This window comes from Canis lupus, chromosome 2 (assembly GCF_011100685.1).
Source record: "Canis lupus familiaris isolate Mischka breed German Shepherd chromosome 2, alternate assembly UU_Cfam_GSD_1.0, whole genome shotgun sequence".
NCBI classification, from domain to species: Eukaryota; Metazoa; Chordata; class Mammalia; order Carnivora; family Canidae; genus Canis; species Canis lupus.
Genome location: NC_049223.1, coordinates 59955314 through 59982433, shown reverse-complemented (window position 1 = coordinate 59982433; position 27120 = coordinate 59955314).

The window sequence follows — 27120 nt, the reverse complement described above, 5'->3', positions numbered from 1 at the left end:
TCCTGGCAGATGGAGAAACCGGGGCACAGAAAGGAAACCAGTATTTGAGATTCCATTGCTGGGAAGCAGCACAGTTGGGACTTGAGTCCAGAGTTTGTGGTCTCCACCGCCAGGTGGTACAGCCTCCTGGAAAACGTATCCTTCTCTCTCCTACTAGTGAATTAGGAAAAGCAGTGAGCTTGTGGTAGGAGAACAAGCATGCAAGTCCTGGCTGTCACTAACCAGGTATATGTCTTAGACAGGGGCCTTCAGCTTTGAACACTCCATCTGCCCATTTATAAATTAGGGGGTGCTGATTCTCATTCCTGCAAGGGTCATTACAGGAGCACCAGAAGAGACCGTGCATCTGAAGGTACTCTGCAAGCTGAAGAATGCCAAGCGAATGTAAGACACTGTTAATCCGGTGTGATGCCCAAGACTGAGGTTGAATGGTCATCCTGGATAAAAGGGACATACAGGCAGCTGGTGGTTATAATTGCTTCCACAGATCTAAGAAACAAATAGCATTGGTTTCCAACTTTAAAGTTGCACTCACCAAGCATTCCCCAGCTACATCCTACCAGGCTGCTCCCCAGCTCCCCAACTGGAGTTGTTTAATCACATGGCTAATTTCCCTGGAGTGAGTCTGAAGGTCATGTATTGTATTTTTCACTTGCAAAAGACAAATCTGAGAGTATAGTGGGCTTCAGGCACAGCACGACTCAGGCGCAAAGAGCATCAGCAGGATCCATCTCTTGATTCTGTTCTCCATGGGTTGGTTCTGTCCTCAGACATGTCTGGCAGTTCAAGCTCCTTATATTCCCAATGCCAGTTCAGAGGAAGAGAGGCCTCTTTTTTTCAATGCACAGGCCTCCGAGTGCTTTTTCCTCAAGAGAAAGGGATAAGAAATAACAAACTAAAATTTTCAGATGATATACCCCAAGGCCTAGTCCAAATCCCTCCTCATTAGCCACTGTGGGCAGGTGATTGAGGCCTACAGAGGGAGCACACTGGCCTCCTCCCAGGGAAGATACTCCTCCCTCTGTGCATGCACAGATCCTGACTCTGGCAGGTGAGTATCCTCCCCGGAAAGGGCAGAGCAGAACCTCCCACAGCCCAGTGGGAGGGCTCCAGTCGTTCACAGCAGCCAGCTAGAAGGATAGGGACCAAGTAGGGCCCCATGCAGCACAGTCACTCGGGGGGCAGACACGTTTCCTGTCCTTTCTGAAAGGTAGCCTTGAGCAGGATAAACAGAATCTGCTTTTCCTTATTGCTCTGTCACGTAATCCAGAAACAAACACGCCCTCAGATGCCCTCTCCATATCTTCCCAAAGCCATTATCAGTCACTTTATCTCCTCCTTGGGATTTCCTGTTTCTTTTGCTGGACTGTGTGTGTGTGTGTGTGTGTGTGTGTGTGTGTGTGTGTGTGTATAAGTGCATTTTCTCTTGATATCATGACGATTTGGCTGCATTTGTCAAAGTAGAGGTACTGGGGTGCACCAGATGATATGATGTGGCCTATGCACGCAATGCTTTTTTTTTTATTTTAGTGTTTTGTGTCTATTTTAAAATGGGAAATTTCCTGCTTATGTAATTATAGCTAGTATTTACTGCGTACTTACTAGGTCGTAGCCCTAATCAAAGGACTTTCCATACACTAATTAATTTTCACAACTCTGTGCAGACAGTACTCTCATTAGCCTCATTTTATACATGAAGAAGAGGGGTACAGAGAAGTTAACTAACTTGCTCGAGGTCACACAGTTAATAAACAGTAGAGCCAAGACTCCCACCCAGGCAGTCTGGCACCAGGGCTAAGCTCTTAACCACTACACAAAACTCGAGATTTCACAGATATCATGGCGTTTTTCCAGTACCCTATTGCAGCTAAATTAAAATATCAGAAGCCATTTGAGAGGAAATACCATATAAACAACGGGAAAAGTAGTGTGAGATGTTTTAAAACTTTTCTAGGTGATAAACAGCATTTGGGAAACCCTGAAACACTGCACAACTTGGTATTAAGCTTAACTCCGTGGATTCCCAGTGGGTACACCAGTGGCCTTTGGCAGAGCCCCGGGAACCCCTGAAATCATGCACAATTTTGTATGAATATGCGCATTTTTATGAGAGAATATGTTGCTTTCTTCCTATCTCAAAGGGATTTCTGACCAGAGCTGCTGCTAATCTAAATTATGCTTCAGGAAATTTAGAAAAGGCATCCTTGGGGGAGATAATGAATTAGACAAAGGTGCCACTTCTTCCAGGAAGGCATGAAATTTCTAGGCAGAAATTGCATGGTCATTATCACAGATCAGTCTTTTTTTTAATTTCTTAAAATATTTTATTTATTCATTCATGAGAGACACAGAGAGAGAGGCAGAGACATAGGCAGAGCGAGAAGTAAGCTCCCCCATGGGGACCCTGATGCGGAACTCGATCCTGGGACCCTGGGATCACAACCTGAGCCGAAGGCAGATGCTCAGCCACTGAGCCATCCAGGTGTCCACCACAGATCACCTGTTGACTAAAATTTGGTTAAAAAGTACTTCTGCATATGAAGTTAGCCAGGGGTTTTTGTAAGGGAACATGAAAGCCCTTGGACATCCGGGGGATGCTGTCAGAAACTGGAGTGACGTCTGCAAGGGTTGAAGGGTATGGTGTTCAGGGTTGGGTCTCAATGCTACTGTGTCACCGTAGGGGAGTCTCCTTTCCAAACTGAGCCTTCATACAGATGATGGTCTCTAAAACGAGGGTAATACCTGCTACCTCTCCTGCCCACTCAGAGGAGTGTTGTTAGGATCTCATGAGATCAAATCACTGAAGAAGACAGGATGTTCTAAAGTTGTGAAGAGATTGCATCAGTCAATCTGATTTGGAAAGCAGGGTACATTCCAGATAATCTATCAATGGAATTTAGTGTCAAGAATTAAATGCAAAGGTGGTGGAGAGCTGAATAGCCAAAAGGGAGGTGAAAAAGCTTACAGGTGGCAATAGCAGGGCTGGAGGAACCCCGGTGGGGTTGCCAGAGGCTGGGGGATGGGGTCAGCAGCTGCCCAGCCCAGAGCTAGTCAAAGCAGGAGTCTGGGAGGGAGGGGAGAGGCCCTACCCTGGCTTCTCCCCTTCTCTTATCCCTCAGCCTCCACTGATACCACCCATTGGCTCACCAGAAGTCAGTTGGCAAAGGAGCCTGGGAAATGTAGTTTTCAGGGGAAGGACACAGGAAATGGAGCAGGCCAATGGCCACCATGCTTCTGCTTAAACTTCTTCAACCAGAACTGATTTTAGTTGCCTAACTACACGTGGAACTAAATTTCTAATGGCTGAAGTTGATGATATTGAGCAACTGGTTAGACTAAGTCTTGCAGAAATGAGTTCTTTTAACAAACACTGGCTGAAGGCTACTATGTATAAGACACAACCCTAAGCTCTGAGAGCTACATATGCCTTTTCCCATTGCCCTAACAGTATTGGAGTAGGCTGGTTTCTAAGATGACCCTCAACGATCCCCACCTCTTGGTATTTGTGCTCTTGTGTAATCCCTTCCCTTTCAGGGTGGGCTGGAATAATAACTTGCTTATAACACATAGAATATGCAAAACTAATAAGGTATTGCTTGAGATTATATTATAAAAGACTGGTTTCCATCTTTCACACACTCTCTTATTCTTCTCACTTGCTCTGATGGAGCAAGTCGCCATGCTGTGCACTGCTCTGTGGAGAAACCATGTGGCAAAGAATTGAGGACACCTCCACCTAAAAGCCTATGAGGAACTGAATCCTGTCAACACCAAGCCAATGAGTTTGGAGGTAGGTCCTTCCTTAAGCAAGCTTCCAGATGACAGAAGCTCCAGCCAACACCTTGACTACAGTCTATGAGAGACCTTCAGTGGAAGGGTCCAGTTTGGCCATGTCAAGATTGTCAAGATTCCTGACCTACCAAGATATTCAATGCTTACTTTTAAAGGTGCTAAGTTAGGGAAGATTTGTTACATAGCAATTAATAACAAATACACAGGGCACTTCATTTTATAGTTTATGTAGCATTTTAATAGGTATTCTCATTTGTACCTGTCATCAACCTTGCACAATTCACTTTTCTCAGATAACGGGATGAGCTTTGGAGAAGTTAAGTGATGTTCCAGGAAGTATCCTGCCAGAAGATGAGTCCAGGTGTGTCTGACCCAGCAAAAGCAAATGCTCTTTCCATTAAATAGGATTGCCTTGAAGTGGACTGGGGAAAATGGTTGACCAGACAGCTTAGGCATAGGGAAGACAAAGTGGAGCCATCAAAAAACTTTTTTGAAAAATGCTGATATTTCAGAAATGCATTGAGTACCAGGAAAATTCAATGGCAGAAAGAACAGCCTTTTCAGGAAATGGTAGGGGAACCACTGGATATCCACAGGCAAAAGGATGAAGCTATACGCTTTCCTTAGACCATTCACAAAAATTAACTAAAAATGGATCATAGACCTACATATTAGCACTAAATCTATAAAACTCTTAAAAGAACTCATAAGAGTTCATCTCCATGACCTTGGATTACACAATGGTTTCTTGGACAGGATATGAAAATCACAAGCAACAAAAACAACAAAATAGATAAATCGAACACACCAAAATAGAAAGCTTTTGTGCTGCAAATAATACCACCAAGAAAGTGAAAGGACAAATAAGAAAAATGGGAGCATATTTGCAAATCATACATATGATTTGCCTAGGACATATAGTAAGTAATTCATACATACGGTAAGGGACTGGCATCGAGAATATATAAAGAACTCTTGCAAGTCCAGTGACTATTATTGACTATTTTTGGATATGGGATTTCTTTTTGGAGTGATGAAAATGTTCTAAACTTACTTAAGGCGGGGATCCCTGGGTGGTGCAGCGGTTTGGTGCCTGCCTTTGGCCCAGGGCGCAATCCTGGAGACCCGGGATTGAATCCCACGTCGGGCTCCCAGTGCATGGAGCCTGCTTCTCCCTCTGCCTATGTCTCTGCCTCTCTCTCTCTTTCTCTGTGACTATCATAAATTAAAAAAAAAAATAAACTTACTTAAGGCTAATGGTTGCACAGCCCTGTGAATATATGAAAAACACTGATTTTTATGTTTTAAAGGGGTGAATTTTATGGTTAAAGAATTACATCTCAACAAAGGTATTTTTTTAATAATTGATTTTTTTAAAGATTATTTATTAAAGAAAGAGAGAGCAAGAAAGAGAGAGAGCAGGAACAGGAGTAGAGGGAGAAGCAGACTCCCTGCTGAGCAGAGAGCTCAATGCAGGGCTCGATCCCAGGATCCTGGGATCAGGATCTGAGCCAAAAGCAGAGGCTTAACCAACTGAGCCACCCGGGTGCCCCTCAACAAAGCTATTTTTTAAATGCATTGAGAAAACCACACATTGAAAAATAGTTATGGGGCAGTCCAGGTGGTTCAGTGGTTTAGCGCCGCCTTCCGCCCAGGGCGTGATCCTGGAGACCCCGGGATTGAGTCCTGAGTCAGGCCCCCTGCATGGAGCCTGCTTCTCCCTCTGCCTCTCTCTCTATCTCTCTCTCTTCTCTCTCTCTCTCTCTCATAAATAAAAAAATTAGAAAAGAAAAATAGTTATGATGATAAATTGTATGTTAAATGTATTTTCCCAAAAGAAAAAAAATGCATTGAGAAATAGAAGAAGAAACTTACCCCTCTAAGTAGTAAAGCTCGAGTCTTTTCCCCTTGAGTTTGGGCTGGACTTAGTGACTGCTTTCCAAAGAACAGAGTATGAAGAAGGAAAAAATACTGACTTTCTGGTGGAGAAACCTGACAGATACCACCATCACCAAGTGGTAAATGTTAATATCACAAGTGAAAACCAATGTTAATGTCATACACACTCCCCCCCATACCATGTGATGAGAAGGGTATTTCACCTCTAGGATAGTCTTCTCCAAAACCCAACCTCCAAACTAATCATGAGAAAATATCAGATCATCTCCATATGAGAGACACTCTACAAACTCCCTGACCAGTGCTCCTCAAAACTGTCAAGGTCGTACAAAACAAGGAAAGCCTGACATTCTGCCAGAGACTGCAGGAGACGATGGAGTCATGACCACCATGTCCTATATTCCACATGTGTAGCAAAAGGCAACATTCTGATAAAATCTGGAGGTCAGCTAGTTGTAATGTGCCAACGTGGGCTTCTGAGTTGGCTCAGATGCTAACATTAGAGGAAGCTGGATGCAGGGTTGATTAGAACTGTGTACTTTCATGCAACTTTCTTATAAATCTAAAGGCATTCCTGAATAAAATGGTTTTAAAATGGGGGGAAAAACATAGTTTTATTAAACTTCTCCACTCTTAATCGTCTTACTTTTAATAGCATGGAGGGGTAAATAGTCCTATTTTTGGACCTCAGGAGCAGTGGATGAGTTAATTTTCTCCTCAGTTGACCACACATTGCCATTATTGGTCTGGGCAAGACTCATCGGATTGTGTTTATTTGGTTATATGATTATTCCCATTAATCCGCATTTCCCTCCTCATGTTTCCTTCTAATATATATCTTCATTTATGTGTGTGTGTGTGTGTATATTTAACTTACATAAATGTCATCATGTTACATATTTCTGCCACCATTAGCTCCATGCATCAAAACTCCAACCCTGCTGCTGTGTGAATATCTCATCTGTTGCTTCCAATTGTGTCAGCCTTCCATGGTGGAGAAGGGATGAACCCCAGATTGTCTCCAAGTCTCCACCACCAGAACATATAAGGCAATGACTGTCCTTTTTATAGCCTTTTTGTGATGACCTGTGTGGGGATTTCCATGAGGCATATACACAGAGTCACCTTGACTGGGCCTGCACTGTGCATACACTTAAGTTGACAGAGTGCTGCCATATTGCTTTCCGAATGATCTTTTTCATGGCAAGATGCTCTTTTTACCCACCTCCTACCCCAGTCCTCATCACCATAATGTTTTCAATGCTTAGTGCCTCCATAGATCAAAATCTGGCCTTGAGTTGAGGAGTGATGGGGATGATGATGGGGAAACAGTATCCTAATATTTACTAAAGTGCCCAGAGCACTTGGTGTGGACCACTTACTGTTTTAAACTTTATATTGGAGGAGAGTGATTTAATTCTTGCAATAGTCTCTATAGGTGAGTACTATTTTTAGCTTCATTTTGCAGGCCAGGAATGGGGGCTCAGAGAGGTCAGATGACTTGCCCAGGCTCACCCAACTATAACCACAGTGGTCTACAGCGCCAGACAGCCTACTGGGCAACCCTTCCTCTGCTTTCACATCTCAGCCTTGAGATGTGTCAAGAGGTGTGTCCAATGCCCAGCCCAGCCTGCTCCCCAGCCTGGCCACATGGGTTTGAGATCTCTGAGCAGCATCTGTGTTCATTCTGAGGCTTAATTAAAACACAAACCACACTCCGAATAGTATCAGTAACTCAGTGCTTCCCAAACCCAATTGAGGCATCTTCTCGGCCTGAAAGGGGTAACACCCCAGAGTGATCAGAAAGTTGTTCTGAGGTCCCCAAGATGAGCACCTGCCACCTTTCACCTAACTCATGATGCAAAGAAGTCAGACCTCAGGAAAAGATTGCTCTCCAAATTACAGGGGCGGGAACACTGCCCTCGTAGGCCCTGTGGTCCCACGCGCGGATCAACAGTGCTTCATTAGGCTGCGTAATCAACACGCAGCAGGCAGATCCAGCCAATTAGGCTTATCGGCTGACAGAGTGGGGCAGGAAGTCCTCTTTTCCTCCTGGCTGTTTTTCTGCCTCATGGAAGAAGTCAGTTCCCATTTTTTATCTCTGGGTTCCCACCAAGCCATCTCCATGGGGAGGGAGTTCTGATAGAAAGCAGCCTTAAGCTATCTCACTCCCCTTGAGCCCAGGGTCAAGCCAGCTGCCCTTAAAGCCAAGCACACAATCAGATGGAAAAAAATTTTTTGAATGCAAAATCCAAGAGCTTCTTGGCAAAAGGGGAAAGACCAGCCAGGCCCAGCCTGGCCATACCCTCTTTCGTCTCTATCCCCCTCATCCTCTCTCCAGACTTGAGAAATTTCCAATTTCCCACCGGACTCCTTGAGTGTCCCTCCCTCTTGGGGAAGAGGGTGGGCAGAAAGTGTTGGTGGAGTCAGGGGAGAACTAGCCCCAGTTGGGGCAGTTTGAGATATCAGTTTCACAGCCCCCGACAGCAGCACTTCGACATTGAACTGAGACTAATTGTACACTGCAAAATAGTGTACTTATCAACTGCATCTGCCTTTCCCCCTACTTTCTACTTCCAAGGAGATAAATTACTGGAGCAGATAAGGATCCAGCTTTCAGGGTGATCAAATGAACGCCAGGAGTCCTCAAGATAGGAATGGTTTGTGAAACCCCAGCTCCTGCCCACTTGAGTGAGCCAACTAAGAGGCTGCTGTCTGCCAAGAATGTAATGGCCACATGGATTGTTGGCCTTTCCACCACCACCGCCCCCGCCCCCCCCAACTCCCGGTACATTACACGAGGGTAAGGGAATTTGCTTTTAAAGTATCTTTTGCAGTCCCTTCTAATAAATCACTCAGCAATTCCTGGTGCTTGTTGTGGCCGGCAGTGTTGATCCATGATGAAAGGACAGGCTGGTTCCAGAGCTGGATTTTCCACCAGCCACGGCCTGAGCATGGTGAGTGAACCACAAATGCAACAAACCAAGATGGCGGCCTCCAAGCCCAGGAGCCTGTGATGCTGCCTCAGGGGCGGCGCAGGCTCGCTGTGACCTTAGCCAGAATTTCATGGTAGACTTCTGGAGCGGCCGCGTGGATTCCCCTGCTCATGATTCAGAACCAGGCTTCTGGGGCTGAACCTTCCAGTTAGCAAATCATATTTAATGGTTTGTAACCTCAAGGCCCCAAATGCAAGATTTGTAAGAGACAGAAATCAGATTTCCAAGAAAACCTGCCCCACCCCTGCAGGACTAGACAGGGGTGCTTTGGTCTCTGTATAGTACGGCCAGCCTGTGTTTAGGGTAGACCCATGTGAAACATCTCAAGCGTTGGAGCGACTAACACTTCCCCTCAGTGAAGTACTAGCTCCCGTCAGGCAGGGAGGCCTATTACAGGGATGTTTGTCCTAAATGTTCTTCTTTTTTATTTCATTCATCTACTTAACTCTTAATTCAACCTTGTCCCAGTGTGTAAATATTCCCTCTTTTCCCTCGCCATGCATCCCCATACAGATTGGTAGGCAGTTACCAAGCCATGGCCCTGGTCCCCACCCCACCCCACCCCAATCACCACTTAGCCAAACTACATACATATATATTTAGCTCTTTTAATCTTTTTTCTCATAAGGTTCTAATTTTACATTTTCCAGGGTATTTTGGATTTGGCACAATAGCCTTCGTCTGTGAAGAGTAGAACTTAATTATCAAAAGCTGAACCGGAGTGAGCAATCCATCACTGGGTGACACATCCTTGCCTGTGTTCATTTGAAAAACATTTTTTTTGTGGCTCTTGGAAGAGGAGGGGGGGGAAGCTGTCAGAACAGGAAGAAGGAAAGAGAAAGAAAGAAGGAAAGAAAGAAAGAAAGGAAAGGAAAGAAAAAAAAAAGTGAAAAAGAAAGAAAGGAAGAAAAGAGAAAGAAGGGAAAAAGTTCATCCTGGCATGCACCATCCCACAACACAACCACATAACATATCAGAATATCACAACTTTGCGGGATTAAGAACAGGACTGTGCATTTGGCTCCTGTCTTGCCTTTCTTGTTTTTATTTTGTTTGAAACTAGATCTAAAATGTCTCCTAGCATGTGAAAGTTAGTCATGTAAAATGCCTCCTACAGTAAACATCATCTTTTTGACAAGGTTTGCATTATAATTAAGGCCCGTCTGAATAGTTATCCAACTGTCAGGTTCCACTGTTTTCCTTAAGAGGCAGGGTTTTTTAACAGCCAGATAAATGCTCTCCATGGCCCAGCCCAGTGGCACAGTGACACCCAGTGGCCATGTCAGGTCATGGTCCCACTGTGGGGCCACACAGGGCTTTGCTGGAAGGCCGGCTCCAGAGGGCTTCCAGGGGGCGAATCTGGCATCACCTGCCATCTGAATGCCCACAAGATTGGCCAAAAGGGAGCCAGTCTTGAGGGAGGGCGAGCGTGCCCTGTGCTGATTTAAATGAGATACCACGAGCCAAAGTGCCTAGCAGAGGGCCTGGCAACCGTGGCTCTTACCTACCCAAGGCAGTTCCACATTCCACGGCAGAAACTTCTCTCGGCCTCGTTTACACCTACCCAGTCGGTTGACAAATCCAGTCGGTCACGGAGGTCTCCAGAAACCTTTAGAGAATAGATTCAAATATTTCCCCTTAGGAGAGAAAGATGGTTTTGTCAGTTGACTGGTGGTGTAGCCACTCATTTAAATAATCAGCCGACAAAAGAAGTTTTCGTAGTAAAAGAAGCCTGTCCACCCTCTCCCCATCTGTGCCACTTTTATCCATGATACATACGGACTTACACGCAACAGGGTGAGGTGGCATGTTTCCTCCTGCAGGGAGCACTGCGAGTGTCCCTATGGGTCCTGGGTCCTGGCTCCTGTGGCTAATATTTTCCTGAAACAGGGATGTCTCATCTCTTACCTCCCCAAGGTATTTCGGGTTCCTTCAAATCACACACATTTAAATCACTTTGTCCAAAATAGGGTTTTTGTTTTGGTTTTTGTTTTTTGTTTTTTGTTTTTATCCCTTTTCTGGTTTGTTATACTTAGGAGTATAACCAAAGACCTCTCCTTTTGGCACGTGAAGACCTGCTCTTTCCTACCAGTGGCTCTTTCTGCCCTGAGCTGATTGAGTCCCAGGGCTGCACCCCAAACGCCGGGTGAGGAAACAGGAGGGCAGCTCATTTCTAGGGGCTCCCATTCAATGAAACGCTGACTCCCAGACACTGATGCCAACTGTTACATGCTCGGAGGAAATGCATATTGGTGTAAACGGGATGAAAACAGAAGAAGAAATGACTTCTTGGGAGTGGACACTGGAATTATTCCATGTTAGATTGGGTGAGTATCGTTCACATAGAACACATTCACTGGTTCTTAAGGGCTGCCTCTCAAATCCCAAAGCATAAGGGTGAACGAAAATCACAATGATAACAATTCGAACAGCTCATATTTTATTGAGCATTTATTGTCTGCCAGCTGCGCTCCTAACATTGTATGTTTATTAATTCCATTTTCATGATACCTCTACAGGGCGGTACAATTGTCATCAGTGGTGTAAAGAATAGGAAACTGAGGCACAGAAAGGTTCATTCCTCAGGTGAAGGTCACTCACATACTAGGGAGCCAGTCTGAGCTCCTAAGCCCAGACGCCACCCTCTTGATGGCCACGCTGCACTGCCTTTCACATAGTTGGCCAGTGAGGTAAACTTTCCAGTCGTAAATCACACCTGCAGAGCCTTACCCTGTAACTGGTTAGCCCATCACCACTTCTTCCCCCTTGATGGACTGTAACACAGCAAGATGGAGAAATGCCCACTTTAAAGCTGGAGAGATTGGGAGCCAGGGTGTGGGCTGACCGTCCACACCACATGAGTTGCCAGGGAGGGCCTGGGACCCAGCGCGGCTGATTCTCAGTGTGGTGCACTTGACCCTGCATGGCAGTACCCAGGTGCTTGCCGGGATGGTACCCAGATGGTGGTACCTTCACCTAAATCTCTGCTCTTTGAGGAGAGCATTGTTAGACCCTTGGGAAGGCTGCAAGCCTACTCCCCTTCCCCTTTCTCTGGGCTCCATTGTCACTGCAAATGAAAAAAAAATGTCATGCTGGAGAACAGCACTGTGTTTGTCACGTGGGCCTCAGGGCAGGCGGGCAGGAGTGTTCAGTTTCATGATGAAGCTGGGAGGAAGGTCCACTTGGGGTCAATCCAAGGGGGACCCAGAGATGGTGGCCCTGGTTGCACGGGCACCCTCACTGCCCTCCTTACCCCATTACTGGCCTCCATAATGTGTCTGCTGCCTGGACCCATTCCTTCTAACCCCACAGACCTGCTGGTGTCCCTCCTCCCAGCCTCTCTCCTCTTCTGACTTTCTCAGGCCGTGATGACATTCATCTATGCTACGTAGTGCTGTTCACTGAGTCTTTCTGAGGCACATCTCGCTTCATTCTATCTCCCAAAGCCTTCAATGGCTTCCCACTGAACAAAGTCTGAGCTCCTAGACCCAACCCTAACTTTTCATTCTTTCCAATTTCCCCCAAGCATCTGATGCTCAAGCCAAACCAAACACAAACTGTCCTGCCTTTGAGTCCTTGCTCATACTTTTGCCTCCACCTGCAGGACTTTGGCACCGCACAACTCCAGGAGGCCCATTTTCATCAGAGGCAGTGTGACTAGCACTCACTGGAAGTGGTCAGTACACAACCTGCACAGTGGTACTTGTCCACCTGGTCATCTGGATCATATATACCACCACACCTGTTTCCCTTCGTCTAAAACAGGATTCCTCAATAGCAGAAGTATTGACATTTTACGCCAGATCACTCTGTGTAGTGGGGAACTGTCCTGTACCTTGTATGCCATTTAATTGCATCCCTGACACCTTCTCCTCTCCAATTGTAACAACTGAAAATGGTTTTGGCAATGTCAAGGGTCCCATAGAAGGCAAAAACATCCCTGGTTGAGAGCCACTGCTCTAAAACCTACCCCAATTTGAAGCTTTACCCCCAAAGCCACCTACCCCACGCTGCTGAGTGCCCTCACTTGCCAGGGGTAACCCCAGAACTGTGCCCACTGATCCACTTTCTACCTGAAATGATATGCATGTCCCTTACCAGAATGTAATCTCCTCTGGAGCGTGCTTTCCACCTGCATATCCCTCAAGGACTTACGTCCAATAGCGGGTAGGCAAACATTTATCACATAATCGAGGACAAAGGACAAAATAATTTGCCGTGCATCCTCCCCGGCAGGAAAGCGAGTTTCAAACATGCCTCTGACGGCTTCCATGCCCATCACAGAAAAGTACAGCCTGTTGCTTGGTTGGATGCAGTAGAAACCTAATATTTTACCTGAAACTCTGATTTATGTGTAACCACTCTGCTTCTTACTAAAACAGAGCTTGTTTTAGCAAATGGGTCCAGATTTAGTCCATTAGCTTAAAATAAGTGAAAAACTCTAGGGTTTGGTGAAATCACACAATAAAATATCATTAAGCACTACAGCCTGTCAAGGCAGACGGCAGGTTTGAGTTGAAAGTCAGAAGACCGTCTGAAATGAAGCAAAACGCACAATGGATGGGATCGGGGGCAGCTGGCTTTCATTTGGGGGAGGTCGTCAGAGGACTCTCCCGTCTGTGATGTAAATGAAGAACAGAGGCCCCGACAATTTAACTGTCATCGGTAGAAATGCTCCGACTGGCATGGCCACAAGCTCTGGCCCTTCGCTCCATCTGGGCAGTTCTTGGTCTGCATTAGGAGAAGGGGCCGTGGGGCAGGGAGATGAAAGAACCAGATCAGTCCCCTGGAAGCCAGAAAGCTCTTGCCAGTGTGCCAGGCCGGGGGCAGATGGGCAGCTGGGGTCCCGGGGACAGGATGGGGGCCACCACCGCCTCCCGTGGCCCTGGACCGTGGCAGATCTGAAACTCAGGGTGAGTGGACTCCACTCTGTTTCCTTGGGGCCTGGGAGCTTTGGGCAGCCTTTGGGTCCTTCCTTTCTCTTCTTTCTCTGTCTCTGTTGATCTCTCCAAACCTTCCTCTCCTGCCCTGCCTCTCTGTGTACCTATTTCACTCTCTGTAAGTTTATCTCTCCCCCCCATCTCTGTCTCTCTGTATAGCTGTCTCTCTCTGTGTCTCTCTCTCCATGTCTGTCTCGCCTTCCCTGGGTCTGCTTGTCCCCCTCCCTCTGTGTTTCTGCCTTTTCTCTATCTCCATACCGTGCTCTTTCTCCAATGTCTCTCTGACTCTTGTCTCTTCCTCTTCCCTGACTCTCTATCTCTTCTCTTCCTCAACCTCTTGTCTGCTGTTCCATTTGTTCCCCTTTGTCTCATTCTTTTGTTACTGCTTTCTTCATCCTGTTTCTGTCCCTGCCTCGCTCTTAGCCCAAGACAATCAACCTAAAATGGACTGTGCCCCTGGAGAGTTCTTGCCATGCTTCTTGAGATGCCGGCGCACAGTGGAATCCGAAATCCAGCTCAAGGTTTGCCACAGTTGGCTGTTGACGGCTCTGTGCTGTGGCTTCTCGCCACCTCACTCCTTCGCTCTGCACATCTTCTTTCTCTACCACCTTAGCATGTGCAGGCGGTGGTTTTAATGTCACCCCAGCTAAGAGTCTGGAGCGCTGTCATCAGGTATTTCTGTGACACTCACGGGCCTCTGCTCCTCGCTATGCACCTGCAGCAGACACACCAAATCGCTCTTGCCCCTGAGCTCCACGTAGCTCCTTCAGAACAAGGGCTCCAGGTAATACCATCCAAGATCAGAACAAACACAGAAGACCCAGGAGGCAGAATGGATGTGCCATCCCAGATCTAGACAGGAGAGAGCTCAGACTCATCCGGAAGTAGCCCAGCCAAGTGTGAAGGGCGCTGCACACCGGGCGATGGGCTTTCCATGTGGCCACACGTAGCCTTCATGACCTACTATTAGCCCCACTCCCCAAATTTAACACTGGAGGTTCAGAGAGAAAATGTAACTTTCCCAAGTTTGCCCAGATAGCATGTCACCCAGCTGGGACACAACCCTAGGACTGCCTGACTCTGAGCACCAAAGGGGGCTGCTCTTCCTCTCATTTTAGCAAAAAGATTGATTGCTTGCTTTATTGAGCTCAGACCACATGCCAGCCCCAGTGCTAAGCATTTCATACACAACATTTCATTTCAAATCCATAATCCCATCAGGTATCTGCAATGCCTACCGCCGCCCATTGAGCGGATGAGGAAACTAAAGACCAGAGAAGTTAATTCACCTGCCCAACGTCACACAGCCAGTTGAGCAGCAGAGCGAGGGTGATGGGCTGCAAGCAAATTAATAGATTCCAACTGGCATCTCTAAATTTATATTTCCGCCTCCGCCGAGGTCCCCACCACTGCAAGTAATCCTGAAAATTCGTCATGAAGCTTTCAAAACAATTTATGCAAACAAACCTCAAGTGGGGCTATTTGTATTGGCAGCCCATTTCACTTAACCACCCACAACAAGGAACAGATGGCCAGAGCGTTGGACTCGCCTGCAAAGAAAACAGGAGGGGCAAGACCATCAGAAGCCGCCTTCCTTCCCCCACGCCTGCCCAGCTTTGTGACGATTACAGGCTTGTTCTTGTTTATGTCTTTGATTCCGTTGTTATTTTATGTACTTGTGAAACCGACCCAGCATTTCATGAGACAAGTTTGTTCAAAGACCATTTGCCAACCATCTTTGGTTACCAGGAGCCTGGCTTTCAGCGCTGAACTTGGAGTCCTTTCCCCCTGAGCCTTCTGGAAAGGGGCACAGCAGGAAGTAGAAACAGCCTGCAGATGTTGGATTAGAGATTGGCAGAACCTTCCAGACAAACGGTTGGAGAGTCATATTTACCTGCCTTTTTTTTTTTTCACCTTTGTTTCAACTGGGCGTTTGCCACTCGAGGTGGGGACAAGTCCTGGGCTGAGAGACAAATCCTGGACTCAAGTCTGTGTTTTACCAGCTGCGCTGACATTAGATGAGTTGTCTAAACTCTCTGAGACTTCAGTGAACTCATGAGTGAGGCTACCAGCACCTCTTCGGCAGGGTTGCTGTGATATTTGAATGATATTTGGATAATGGGTGTATCTGAGTGATTTGTCCATTTGTTTTAACCCAAGAGTCAGATGGCTGTCTCTCTATCACAGGCCAGTTAATCAAGCAATAAATATGGCCGAGCAGGGATCATTTTCAAGATGGGTCTGGAATGGATTCGAAGAGAATTAAGTCAGAGTCTCCATCCAAGGGGAAGAGTGTCCAGGACTGTGGCAGATGGGTATTTTCCAAAGATTGCTACCACGATAAATGTTCTTCGAGTGTGTCTTTGACACTCTTGCCACTGAGAAGAGGGGACTCTATTTCTCTCCCTTGAGCCTGGACAGGTTCAGGGACTGAAGGTAAGGGGGTGTTATGGGGTATCCAGGCTAGCTCCTAATAGGCAACAGTGCTTCTGCCTGGTTCTCTTGGGGCATTTGCCTTCGGAAGCCTGAGCTGCCTGGTAAGAAGGCTGGTGCTGCCATGACGGGAAGAAGCCCAGTCCACATGGAGAGGTCAGATGTTCCAGCCAATAGTCACCATCAAATGCCAGACATGTGAGTAAAGACATCTCCAGATGATTGCTGCCCCAGCCATGAAGTTACTGTCCCCCTCGGGGTGGGGGCAGAAATTGTCCAAGAAGAGACCCCAGACATCTTGGCACACAGCTCCACCCATTCCTAATTCCTGACCCACACATGCCATAAACAGAATACGATGATCGCCTTCAGTGTTAATCTGGCGGTTGATGGCAGAGATTGGTAACTAGAGCAAGGAAGCCAAGCCAGACATAGACACATGGAAAGTTCGTGTAAAATATATACTGATACATATCCCAGAGAGTGGTCAAGACAGGAGCTGAGAGCAGGGAAGAAACGTGTGGGCTGGAGGTCAGGAAATAGTTTTTGAGGCAGTAAGTCAAAACTTAAGCCTTAATTAAATGGGTATTATTTGGATCGGGGAGCACAAGGTGAAGGGAGTTCACTTATTAATAAAAGAACCCATAACTCAATATGTCTATAATGATTATAGTAATAACAATTATAGTAATAGCTAATGATGTGGGGTGATAATTTTAAATACATACCAATTATTGTTTTTCTCTGGTATTTCCTGTTTCCCCCCTGACCCCTCCTTACCTTTTCAGTGGCTCCACCATATGGCATCCATTGCCTCAAGGAAAAGATGTGAAAGCAAAAGCAGAGAAAAGGTACCTGTGAGCCAGTCGCCTGGGCCCCAAATCTCCTTCAAGAAGACTCAACAAGCTAGAGCCGTATTTGTTCATATCGGCTCAGAAAGCGAAACTGCCTCTCTGAGATTAATCAATCGTCCCTGGGGGTGGAGGAGCATCTGAAGAAATCAAGAGGATCTTGATGAAGGGTGAAGGATCTGGGTGAAGGGCCTTAAAACTTGACCCCCACCCCCATCCCACACTCAAGGTATGTTTAAGGAATTCCAAAGCTGAAAATACAAATGTCCCTGTTTCTGCAGCAAGAGCAAGACTCCGTCACTGTGGGACAGCAGAATAAAGAGGTGCGTCCAGCCAAAGGGATCACACAGCCTCGCAGGGGCTCCTGCAGCGAGCCAAGGACAATGGGTCCCTCCACGGAGAGTTTTCCCGAAGCCCAGAGATGTGAGGGGCATGTGGGGTGTCTTCTCAGGAAAGAAGGCAGTGCCCATAGTGTAGACATATGACCAGAAGCCAGATGACATTAAAGATGACTCAGTAGGTGCCAACGGAGGTTGAAGATAGTCACCCTCATCACCCTGTGCCCTGCTGGGACGAGGACATTATCACCAGGGAAAATAGACAACGCTCAACTGACTGGTTTCTAACTTTTGGCTTGAAATCGAGATTGAACTATTTAGCAAAGCAAAGAAAGTTACACTTGATTTCACTCTGGCTACATCAGCATTTATTGAGTTTCACTAAGTGGGAAGAACCTCACTGGGCTCTTTTATTTTCTCCCAGGCTCCTTACAAGGACCTTACGAGATGGGTTATTTTTCACAGAAAAGAAATGAGGCCCCGAGACATTGGGTAACTTGTCTCAAGACTCAGCTTCTAAGTGGCACAGCAGCGATTCAAATCCAGGACTGCCTGACTCCAGAGAACCTGCTCTTCACACATGCTCCACAGCCCCTTCTCCAGGTGTCTGTTGTCCACACTGGGACTCACTTCTGTTCAAATTCCTAATGAATATGAGCCTGTGTTCTAGAATAACCACATATGCTAGGCAGGATAATCTAGGTTATGCCACAGTAACAAACAACTAAAAATCTGTACCCAAAAGCCTCTTTTTTGCCTGAGCAGTACATGAAATTATTCTGAAGCCTGACAGATATTTATTTACTCTGGACAAGAAATAATTACTTCAAACGTGCCTTAACGCAACAGAAGCATAGTATTTTGTTCACACAGCATATCCATTGGAGGTCAACGCAGAGGTTATGTCCATCAAACTCATTCGTAGATTCGGGCTGTTGAGGCCTCCTCCGTCTGGAGGGTTACCAGTTACTGGGGTGGGAGGAGAGGGCAAAAGGTAAATCGGTGAATTACACACTGACTCAGAATTTCTGCGCAGAATGTCACATATACATGTTATGACACGTGACACATCACTTCTGCTCAGATCCCATTGGACAAGGCAAATCAATGGCTACATTAGTAGGAGGTGAGAAAATATAGTTCTACTATGTGCCCCGATGTAGGAGAACTTGACTACGATAGGGACATTGCTAATGACAACCACACGTGACAGCCCCATTTATCATAAAATCACAGTTGACGATGGAGAAAGAGAGATAGCATGATGTGGCCTCTGATGAAACTCAGCTCCCCAGCAGTACAACCAACTGACAAGACCTCAGACTAGTACCGTGACTTACTTCAAACAAACCCTTCTCTTAAAACCCCTGGAGGGCCCACACCCAGACTTCTCACAAAGTGTCAAAGCTACAGGGACAATGAAGCTTCAACAACACTGAAGGGAAGTCTGAGGTCTGGGGAGGAAAAAGGATGGTGAAGGCTTAGCATCTCCTCCCTCCTTCTGCAGGGCCGCCTTCAATATACTTCTAAGCCATCTCTGCCCTGGAAGGGACCCCTGACTCCTCCTTGGTCACCTGAAAATCAGACACATTGAATGGCATGTTCAGGTTTGGAGTAGAGAACACATATTCTGCTATTGTCCTAAATGTATCACCCGTCTCTGATCCCATCTACACTCAGAGACCATGATCTGGAGAAGCTGCAGCCATAATACACCTGAGGCAAAGAGCGTTTCCCAGGGTGGCTTCAGGCACTCCCATGGCCCTTCACAGCCATGAGAGGACCAAGGGGTCAGCAAAGCTGGGACTGAGGCAAACAGCAGTGCCTGAGTTCAGAGATTACAACTTCTCCTGGGGATTTTGTTTGCATCTTTAATGCCAAATGATAATTAATCCTCCAGAAGGTCTCAGATGTTAATCCCCCTAGGAAATCTTAATTAACCCTTATTAGAATTAGTTCTGAATCTTGGGAGGAAATAACACACACATCCAAGTAATGCTAGATTGTTAATGTATCATCTTTTATACTAAGAAAGGGCTCACAACTCCTTTATTCATCCAACCAGTCATTCATCCATGCATCCAGTCATCTATCCATCCTTCCATTCATCCTTCCATTCATCCATCCATCCATTGATCTGTCTACTCATTCACAATAATCAAACGTAGACATGTTTCTTTCCTCATGGAAGTTACACTCTAATGGAGATTGGGGGAAGGATGGATGGCCATCATATAAGCTCACCGATAAGTTATTATGAAATGACACATAAAAGAAAGGTTCATGGGAACCTGAGAACAGTAAGAAGGAAACCTGGTCTAGTGTGGAAGACATCACTAGTGTTCACCAATATCTAGTTCTCTCCTACCTGGGGATTGGGAAGATTAACTCTATAAGAGAAGGAAGGTCTGGTGCATAGGGTTACTCACAGCCACCTCACTCACCTCCTGTGACTCAGATCAGGTCTCTGCCGTTGCTGCTGCCAGGTGAGAGAGCACGGCCCAGAGACATGGCCCCTGCAGGCCTGATGGCAAAGGCTGCAAAATAAGCCATAAGTGGAGGCATTTCCAGGGGGGAGACATTATTCTCTAATGAAACCAAAGTTGACCATCAAAAACTGGAGCCTTCAAGGAAAAAAGAGAAGATGGCCTGGATGTTGTGGTTGAGAACATGGTCTAGAACCACACTGCCTGGGTTCAAATCCTGATCTTTTCTGTGTGACCCTGGACAAGCTCCTCAACCTCTCTGTCCTCGGTTTCCTCATCTGTAAGATGGAAATGATAGGGATGCCTGAGTGGTGCAGTCGGTTAAGCATCTGACTCTTGGTTTCAGCTCAGGTCATGATCTCAGGGTTGTGAAATCGAGCCCCGCATCGGGCTCTGGCTCAGCACGGAGTTGACCCAAGATTCTCTCTCCCTCTCCCTCTGCCCCTCCTGCTCATGCTCTCTCTCTAATAAATAAATAAGTTTTTTAAAAAAGATTTTTATTTATTCATGAGAGAAAGAGAGAGAGAGAGAGAGGCAGAGACACAGGCAGAGGGAGAAGCAGGCTCCATGCAGGGAGCCCGACATGGGACTCGATGTGGGATCACAACCTGGGCTGAATGCGGTACTAAACCGCTGAGCCACCCAGGCTGCCCTAAATAAATCTTTTAAAAAAGAGAGAGAGAGAGATGGAATGGTCAGTACCTACCAACTATTTTTTCTGGGGGTTACCTGAGTTACTGCTTGGGAAGGACACTTAGAATGGTGCCTTGTACACAGCAAGTATTGGGTGAGACTCTGCTAGACAAATAAAATGGAAGAGAGAGAACAGAGGACAAGCCAAGCTGGGCTCCGTCCCATGGCCCTTTCTCTAGCCCGGGGGACCAAGGTGCCAGAGAGGAGCAGCCTGATGATTCTGCCAGCTGCTCTGTCACCCAGTGAGGTCCTGAAAGCAGATTCAACTAAAATGAGTGTCTCCCTCTCTTGGGGAGAACTGACAAGACAGGAGGGGAGAGCTTCTTCCATCTATAAGCAAAACGCCTTTATAACAGGATAACATATTAAGACAGGCCTTAAGTTTCAGCTAGTAAAAGCTCCTCTTTTAAAATTTTCATTCTTGGGGCACCTGGGTGGCTTAGCGGTTGAGCGTCTACCTTTGGCTCAGGTCATGATCCCGGGGTCCTAGGATCAAATCCCACATCGGCTCCCCCTGGGGAGCCCGCTTCTCCCTCTGCCTTCTCTCTGCCTTTCTCTCTGTGTCTCTCATGAATAAATAAATACATCTTTAAAAAAAATAAAGTTGTCATTCTTTCTAGGATACTCCAATCAGCATCCTTCCTTTGCTCGCATACCTCCAGTGACAGGGAATTCACTCCCTTATAGGTCAGGCTGTCCTTCACTGGTGCACAAGTTTCATCCACTAGCTTCTGCCCATCGGGCTTAAGTCCGGTTCCTGAGGCCCCGTAGACAGAGCGCGCCCTATAATCTGCTCTCCATGAGCAAGGGGAACGTTCACAGAGAGGGAGTCCGCGGCCAGAGCTGGAAGGCTTGGGGCCTGGATGCTGTCCTCCTGTCATAGGAAGCATGGGGATGTTGAAAAACAACAGTGGCTTCATCAGCTTTCTACTTTAAAAGGATCTCTTTTGGTGGCTGTGTGGCGGATGGACGGCAGGGGAGCCAGGGTGAAGGCAGGGGGCCAGGTGCTCAATTACTGCTCATTAATTAACGTTGAACACCTCAGAAGGACTTGCCTGCAGCAATGGCCAGTGATAAAAAGGCACTTCTTCGTGGGGTTTCCTGAGCCGCTGGGCTCGCTCCACTCAAAGCTCTAATCACACTGTGCTGTAATTATCTGCCTACTGCTCTGTACCCCCTCAGAACAGAGCTCCCCGGCCGCAACTCACCCCCATAGCTCACCCCCTGCTCCTGGGCCCAGGATCATGCCTGAAGCAGGGCAGTTTCTGGCAGGACTGCGCGAACACTAGCTGTTCCATGGTGGTTGGCATGACTGGAGCCAGGACCGTAGGAGCAGTCCTCCGTTACAGTTGGAAGGGTGTAAGTTAAACAATAAGCAACCTTTCCCAACAGCAAGGAACACGTTGGCAGCTGCCCAAGGATTGGCGGTGATGATATGATTTAGTACCTAATTGGGACACTTTTGTTGGGGACAAAGGCTGAACCGAAGGGAACAGCAGGACAGCAGGTGTAGGCTGGGCAGATAGGGATGATGATCGCCCATTATTTTCTGCTCCTTAAATCCATTTGTCAGCCTGAAATAATTCTGTTAACGGCAACACCAAACTTCCACTGCCAACCCTCCAACTCCAAAGGCTAAAATCTTATCTCTTTTCTGTCTTCTCTGACTCATCTTATTTGGCAGATGTATTCACTTGCTTCTGGATTTTCACCAGATGCCTCCTCCTTCGGTTTTCTCCCGATGGCACCCTCTTCTGGGCTGCACCGCCTTTCTCTTGGAAAACCACAGTGCTCAATTAACAAAACAACTGCATTCACAGCTGTGAGGGATCCTTTTACCTGATGACTTGGCTGGACCACAGGGTACCCAGATATTTGGTCACACATTTTTCCAGGTGTATCTCCGAGGGCATTTGGGGATAAGATAAACATTTGAATTGATAGACAGTCGAACAGATTGCCCTCCCTGATCATGCAATCCACTGTAGACCCAAATACAATACAAAGGCTGACCCGCCTGGGGAGAAGGGGCATCTCCTCCTGCCTGACCGCCTTCAAGCTGGAGCACTGGATTTTTCCAGCCTTTGAACTTGAACGGCAACATCAGCCCTTTCTGGGTCTCCAGCCTGCTTGTTTTAACTAAAACTTATACCAATCGGCTCTCCTTGGTTTCCAGCTTACCAAGTGCAGATCTTGGGATTTGTCATCTCCCATAATCGTAACAATCAGTTCCTTATGATAAGTCTCCCTCTCTCTACATATATATAATATATATTTATATTATAATTATAATATATAATATTTATATAAATATTATAAATATTTATATTTATATAATTATATATTTATATTTATTTTATATATATATTTGCATATATCTCCTATTGGTTCTGTTTCTGTTTTTAAATTTTATATTATTTAAATTCAATTAATTAATATATAACGTATCAATAGTTTCAGAGGTAGAATTTGAACATATAACATATAACATATGTTATATGTTATAGAACATAGAACATAGAATTTGTTGCATATAACACCCAGTGCTCATCACATCACATGTGATGCCCGTCACCCAATTACCCCATCCCCCCACTCATTCCCCCCCCAGCAGCCCTCAGTTTGTTTCCTGTAGTTAAGAGTCTCTTATGGTTTATCTCCCTCTCCAATTTCATCTTATTTTATTTTTCCTTCCCTTCCCCTATGACCCTCTGTTTTGTTTCTTAAATTCCACATGTGTTCTGTTTCGCTGGAAAACTCTAAGACAACAGCTATGTCCCAGTACCTAGCACAATACTTGGCACTTAACAAGTGCCAACACTCATTAAATGTGGAACCAGATTTAGACAGTGTTGAGGCGCTGAGCCTTGGAAAGATAACAGAGTCCCCAACTCTCTGTATGTAATCTGAAATATAAATACACAAAAGATAAAATATATGCAAATGCTAAAAAAATATTTTAAGGCCTACTCTAAAAGTATCAGATTATAAAATTAAGGAAAAATCTATTGAAGTTGAATGTTGAGGGGAGCTGGAGTAGGAGTTTCCCTACTGTGCTCAAGCCCTAAGCACATACTGAGTCTGCGACTGGGTGATCCCAACCGCTTGAGTGAATGTATGAATGTATGCAGGAGCTTGCAGGTGTCTCCCACAAGGCAGAGGAACTGTCATGTAATTTACACTTGACTTTCTTTCACCTTTCCTTCACCTTTCTTCATTTGACCTTTTTTTTAAGATTTATAATGATTATTCTTTTTTTAATTTTTTTTAAAGATTGTATTTATTTCTTCATGAGAGACACACAGAGAGAGAGGTAGAGACACAGGCAGAGGAAGAAGCAGGCCCCATGCAGGGAGCCCAATGCGGGACTCCATCCAGGACCCCAGGATCACGCCCTGGGCCGAAGGCAGAGGCTAAACCGCTGAGCCACCCAGGGATTCTTTCATTTGACCATTAGCCTATTTCCAGCAGGGAATTTGTTTTTTTCTTTTTTGTGGTGCTGGTTACTTGAAACCTGCCCTTTAATTCCCGTTGATGCAGCAGTTTAAACTAATTAGCTTCTGGGTAGGACTCCTTCCCAGCTCACCATCTGACCCCGAAACCCGAGCTTGCTGTTGGACTCCTCTGTGGGGCCCAATGCAGATTCTCCAAGCAGCCTCTCCACACTGGGGAGGATGGTCCCCACTGACGCTAGGACAAATCAGGCCTTGGCTCTGCTATCTCCTCGTTCCAGCTCGGCAGCAACATGAGCAACCGTTCTCTCAGAAGTTCTAACAGCCACAGTGGAGCGGGCGAGGGAGCCGAGGTCTCCAAGCATGAGCTTCAGTAGGGCACCTGCTCAGTAGCAGCCACTGTCCTCTCGGGAGCCCGGGCTGATGTTGGCACTTGCATTCGTTTCTGCCCTTTGGGGGTAATTCATCTCTGATGACAGATTCCTGTGTCACTCAGCTATCCTTGGCTGTTTAAAAAAAAAAAAAAGTGGCTAGAGCCTAGCCCAGATCTGTGCCTTTTGAATCAGCCCAGAGAGAGGCAAAGAAGAAAACCTTCCCAGTCAGGCTGCTGTATGCGACACCCATTGGCTGTGAAATGCGTGAGGTTTCCCCAGGATTTTTGTTGTTTGCTCTTCGCCTAGGCTTTTTCAAGCACTTTCTGTGCATCAGGCACTCCTTGGAGACCTTTAACTAACTGCATCCCCTCTATGAGGCAGACAATGCGGGGCGGTGGTGGGAAGCCGTCCTGGCTCCGATCCCAGCATTTACTCGTCAGGCGAATTTCTGAAAGTTCCTTAACTGTCCTGAGCCTCAGTTTCTCCTTCTACGGAATGGGCAATGTGGTGATAGTAGTGACCTACTCCATGGGGCTGCCTTCAGACCTAAACCACTTAATTCCAGCAAAGCGATGATAAAATCAGGCCTGACCCTTGGTAAGAACTCCCTACGCCAAGCTCCTATTGTCCCATTGTACACGTAAGCAAGTGGAGGAAGCCCAGGGCGGGGAGGCGGGTTTCCCAGGGTCACAAAGCTGCAAAGTGAAGGAATCCAGACTCAACCCCGGGCCTGTCTGATTTCAGACGCCCAGCTCCTAACTGCCGCTGCTCCCTGGTTGAAAAAATACAGAGGGAGCTTTGCCTTGGGTAATTCAAGTTCTGCTTGATCAAAAGAGAATAACAGATCTAACATGTCACAGCATTAGACTTGTCTGACAGGACACTTTCTACGTGACTGTTTGCCGGAAACTAAAATCCTTCTAAGAATTTACCCCTTGATTTTAAAACGTCTTTCTCCAGGTGTTTCTGTTTGCTTTTTTTTTTTTTTTTCTCTGTGTGGGATTTAAGCCTCATATTTCCACTTCTTGTCCCTTTTCTATATAAAGTTATACATCGTGTCTGTCCAAATGCACAGTCACCTGGCACCGCACACATGGGGTAGGAGCTGGAGGACACCTGGGCACGGGCCGTGTTTGTGCATGGAGACACTGAGGCCCAGAGAAGGCAAGGGACCTGTGTAGGGTCCCCCAGCCTCATGACAGGTTGGAACCCAGGATGCGGGCCTGAGTCTACATGGACACTCAGCACTGACGCCGAGCCACACTGGCCACTTAGCTTCATCCGCAGGGTCCCTATGATTGTGGCAGTGCTGCAGAGCCCAGGGTCCATCAAATGTGGTAGAGAGATTGCCAGGTTTCTCTTTCAGTCAGTTGTTGCGCAAACAGTGCAGAGTGACCGGCTACCGCACCTGCTGGGGACTGGGTGGGAGGCCCTTGGAATAGGGGGAGCCAGGGCTTCAAGGTTTGACCTTGTTCCTAGGAATGGAGTGAGTGGGTCCTGAGATGCCTTCTGTTCCTGTCATGCATCTCTTGTTCCATACACACAGCCTTGACTTCAGCATGTCACATTGGGTCCCTTGAGTCTGGGCCATGTCCCACAGAGTTTGGGAGGGTCTTTCCTATAGGTAACCTAGCCAGCTTTGCTCCCCTCTGCTCACCCCCACTTTCATCCACCCACCCAACTCCCCTGTACCCATCTCTGCCCACCTCTGCTCATCCCCACTTCCCTCCGCCCAGCTCTGCTACCTCTGCTCATCTCTGCCTGCCTCTTCTGGCTGCCCTGATCCAGCTTAAGCAGTTCAGCTTCCAGGGAAAAACACGTGTCTCCAAGGAGGCTCCAGAGGTGCTGGGCACACTGGGACTAGCAGTGAGATCAAGCAGGGGTGCGATGGAGTAGGAGGGTAGAAGTCCTGGTCCCTGAGGAGGAGCAGGGCTCCGTGTACAGTGCCCCTTGCATCTTCTCTTGACTTGGTGAAGCAGGCCACAGACAGGGGGAAATGGCCCAGATGACCGATGGCCTGAATTCAAGCCAAGCTGAGTAATAGCTAGATAGCAGTAGCTGACTGTGGAGAACATTCACGAGGTACCACGCTCCATATACATAGGAATTCAATTGATCCTCACAACTGCCCTAGGGGATAAGAACTATTGGAACCATTTTACAGACAAGAACACTGAGGTCCAGAGAGGTGGCCCCAAATGGCATGACTCCTTGACTCCTAGGCTACACTCCCCATTCATGAAAGTTCACATAGAGGGGTACCTGGGAGTGGAGTCCAGAGCTTTCTGACATGCCAATAAGCTTCCAAGGGAGAAGTCAGCCTTCCTCTGCAGACACAGAGCCAATGTTGGAAGAGATGATGAGGCTTGCCCATAGCTATTCTCTGGATCAATGACAAAAAAACGTGGACAAAGTCTAAATCAGGTGGTACATGGGGGGCATTTGTGTCTGGCACGCCCTGCCTCCTTTTTCAGGCCACTGCCTCCTCCAGCATCTTCATTCCCAGGAGTGGTGGAGAAGCCAGCATCGGGAGGGCGCCCCCTCCCCGCCAGGTTCTGGGTTCTTGCAGTACACAGCAGCTGTCCCACCTTCTAGCTCCAAGACCTCAGGTATATGATTTAACTTCTCTTGGCCTCAGTGTCCTTGTGTGAAATGCATACTATTACTAATAGTGTCTGCATAATGGAGGCATTTTGAGGATGAGCAGAAGCAATACGATCAAGGTGCTTGAAGGCTCTCCTTGATACATGGATATGTCGCGGGTCTCACTGAAGGTATGGTTATTTTAGTAACCAAGAGGTCTGAGTTCTCATTTTATCCCATTGACATGCCCACCCCACACCCACCCCAGCCAAGACCATCTGAA